Genomic DNA, 4,426 nt, shown 5'->3' with positions numbered 1-4,426 from the left:
CAACAAAATATGTATAAGGCGCTTTAAATAATTTCTTTCATATAATATTTAAATTATGAAATAAATAATATTATTTTACTATACCTTCGAATTTCCTTAAATTCTTCCCGATGTAGAATCTTAGATAACATAAATAATTATAAAAGAGTGTATTTTGCCGTTTCGAAAAATTTCGTGGCAGTCTCGAATCGCTTAGGCCAGTGCAGTTTTCCTCAAGCCTGTCTATTCACGCAATATTATTCTGGCTCTAAACAGCCGCTGTCTACTTTTTCTAAGTGTTTAATTCAAACATTTTTGCTGTTTAGTCACAGCCTTGGCACTATATCAGAGTTCGTTATGAATTTCAAATTATGAAGACTGACCAGATTTTAGCTAGTTTCTAGACCGAATGACGGTTTAGAAGTAAACACAAAGTATAGAAGTGCAGTAATAAAATAATAATTTTGGAAGAAAAGATTGAGGAAATTACATTACACAATTGTACAAATTCTCAAGTAATAATTAAATATACACTATTGCATATTTGAGATAATAAACAATAATTGATGAATGTGATTGAAATCTCAATATACGAACGGTATTCCTAACAAGAATTTTTTTGAAAGAATTTTTCACAACATTTACTTTCAACTGAATTATATAATAAAGTTTTAATAGATTTATATTAAATTTATAATAACTATAATTTGCATAATGTTATGTATTATACTGATCATTTTCCAGAAAATCAAATTTGAATATAAATCATTTATTTAATTTACTTAAATTATTAACAGACTGCGTAAATGATGTTAAGGCGAGGGGAAAAATAACAGCAACATAATATGAAGTTGAATCAAAAGTTCGTATGTACAAGTTTATTGGGAACTCATTTTTTCATTTTTTTTGTGTACAATCACTTTTTTATATTTTTAATTAACTGCAAAATCTATATATTACACTTTCATGTGGTAAAAAATATTCCTATTATTTGATTATTAACAAGATTATTTATTAGTTTTCATCAAAATAGGCGATCTGTGTAAACACTGGTCGATGCGAGCGTTACATCCCAGTCTAGGCATTAAACAGTCAAGTCTGTGGCGCGCCTGTTTCGACTCAAGGCGGACTGGGCAAAAACAGTACAGCGCACAGTGGTCTGGAATAGGAATTTACTGTTCATAATCGCCCACAGGTCGTATTTCTTAACCGATTTAAAAGTTTTTTTTATAAATGCTCAGCAATTAATTTTTAAGAGAATTGTGGTTTGCTTTTTTAAATTTTTTTCACAGAGCAACAATATATAAATAAATTTAGTGACAAAATTGACCATTTTAGCTTTGTGAATTTTTATCTCGAGAAAAAATACAAATAGAAACTCACTATCAGCCGAAATTATTGCACATGCATTCATAGAACATAATTAAGTTGAATAATATTTCACTTAATTATTATAAACAATTTCTATAAACAAATTCTTTATAAACGATTGTTTCTCATAGCTGAATTGATTTTTCTGAACAAAAGTGATTCATAATTGTCTTTAAAGTCATTTATATACTTTGAGCCTTATCAAACATAAACAGTATAGATTGTTTATAACAATTTAGTTGAACAAGTCTCCTAATCGGCCGTTTCCTCATAGAAAATAATTTTTTTTTTCAATAATTATTAGAGTGAAATTTATTGCGGTGACTAACCAACGAAATTAAATAAAGAATAATTTATATGATTAAATAATAATTTGCGTAATTTTTAATAACAATTTCTGTAGCAAACTGTCCATAGCAATAAAGCTGTACTTGCGTTTTTAGAAGTCACCTATCTTTCATTTGTTTTATGCAACTTCCTGAAAAATAAATGAGGACCAAGTGAAAATGAGGTGCAATAACTTTTTAACAATTTTTTCATTGATTAAATAACACAAATAAGATTATCACAAAAATGATTTAAGAAAAATAACTTTTTTCTACGACCAACCGCAAATTGTCACGCATTGTTTTAAAATTGTTATTAACAATTACGCAAATTATTATTTAATGTCCCGTATCCAATTTTGGAATCACTGTTAGTTTATTGTCGGATAATTTCAGTTTAACCGTCCTTTTTGCATTTAAAAAAAATACATCACAGTTTTGTTAAAAAAATTGTTTATAACAATCATATAAATTATTCTTTATTTAATTTCGTTGGTTAGTCACCTCAATAAATGTCACTCTAATAATTATTGAAGAAAAAAACATTTTTTTCTATGAGGAAACAACCGATTAGGAGACTTCTTTAACTAAATTATTATAAACAATCTATACTGTTTATGGTTCATAAAGCTTAAAGTATATAAATGGCTTTAAAGACAATGGTGAATCACTTTTGTTCAGAAAAATCAATTCAGCTATGAGAAAAACTCGTTTATAAAGAATTTGTTAATAGAAATGTTTATAAAAACAATAGTTGTTGACTCATGGTAATTTTTTTGTTACAAATTATGACTCTTATGAAAAATATTAGCAACTAGCGTGAAATAAACGATTTGTTCTATGATAAAAAAAACACTAGTAAGAATTTGTTTATAAAAATTGTTTATAATAGTTGAGTAAAATATTATTGAAATTAATTATGTTCTATGAATGCATGTGCAATGATTCCGGCTGATAGTGAGTTTCTATCTGTATTTTTTCTTGAGATAAAAATTGACAAAGCTAAAATGAAAATTATTTCTTGAAAAAAAGATCCCACTCCATCTTCGCTCCATTGGAAATCAAATTCGATTCCCAATGGAGTGAAGATAGAGTAGGATCTTTTTTCCAAGACATAATTTTAATTTGAAAATATTATTTTCCATCTAGTCTTAATAAGACGTTAAGCATTTTCTGTTATTGAAGATTCTTAACTTGATCGATATTGTGTAGATTTTCTGCCTTCATGGTTTGGAGGGTTGATCTAATGTCGGTAAAGTACAATCGCTGATGATATAGCAGATAAATTAAAAAAGCTAAAATGATCAATTTTGTCACTATATTTGTTTATATATTGTTGAGCTGTGAAAAAAATTTTAAAAAAGCAAACCACAATTCTCTTAAAAATTAATTGCTGAGCATTTCTAAAGAAAAACTTTTAAATCGGTTAAGAAATACGACTTGTGAGCGATTATGAACAGTAAATTCCTATTCCATACCACTGTGCAGCGCCACAAAATTTTTACACACGAATAAATTTGAGCTATTTGTACACAGGTAGTATATGAAAGTGGCATGAAGCTATAGGTCAATGACTTGTTAATCAATTAAATCTTCTTGCAATTAGTCACTGAATCCCACTAGGAAAGAAACATTCAGTTCATTCAAAAAATTAATAATAGGATAGATTTTCTATTGTACAAAGCTTATTATGCAATATATTGTGTAACATAAAATATCTTTGAGAGACAGTGATGAAATGATTCATTGTTGTTTCAGATTCCTATTTTCTTCAATAAAGGTGGGTAACGGCGTATTATATGGTAATTTTCTCCACACTTCCTGCAAAGTTTTTAAAGATTTGTGCAAAAAATTCGTTGGTTAAGAAAATTCGGAGGAAAAGTTTGGAATCAAATTTGTGATATTTATCAAAGTTTTAGTTGGTTGTGAACTAAATATATAAAATAGAGAATAATTATTTTATTATTTCTTGTTGATATGTATTTTTTATTTATATTGCTTATATTATTATTAATGTTGCCATACATAGTTGTATATGAATCAACAATGGCTAATGGTCCAGTAGAAAGACTTTTACTACTGATAAATCTGTAATAAAGAAATACTTCTCACATTTGCCAAATTTAATTTTATTGTTCATTTGATAATTCTTTATTCGAGGTACTGATATTCCCTATTCATTTTGGACATATTTCCAACCAATAATAATTTTTAGCTTTTATTTATAATTTGCAATTTCTTAACCCTAAATACTTAGTGAAAAGAAAATCTATATATAATAAGATAAAGAATTCCGTTGATTAAGGACTACTAAAATTAGAGTCCATATTTTTTAGAATTTACGCAGAATGTATATGAATTCACTTCAAATTTAATTGAACTCACTTAAATTTACATATTGCCTGGGAGTTGCGTATTATCAAAATCTGAATTTAGCCAAAAAAACTTTCAATTTTGAAACTTAATATTTTGTGTCTTGTTGGAAAAAAAATTTTTCAACATAGGCTGTTTCGACGAAAAAATTCTAATTTTTAAAATGATACTGCTTACAAAGTCGTATATTCAGTTTCAGCACAGACATTCGTCTTTGGAATTAAGTACCTATACATATTCAAACGGTTAAAAGAAATGCAACCATACTTTCTCTCTATACGAGGGTGGATTGATAAGTTTCCGGCCTGACCAAGAAAAACAACGTTTTTAAGAATTTTTTTTTTTTTTTTCTCAACATAATCTCCTCCAAGGCTGAT

This window comes from Belonocnema kinseyi, chromosome 9 (assembly GCF_010883055.1).
Source record: "Belonocnema kinseyi isolate 2016_QV_RU_SX_M_011 chromosome 9, B_treatae_v1, whole genome shotgun sequence".
Classification (NCBI taxonomy): Eukaryota; Metazoa; Arthropoda; class Insecta; order Hymenoptera; family Cynipidae; genus Belonocnema; species Belonocnema kinseyi.
This window is presented reverse-complemented; position numbering follows the sequence as displayed.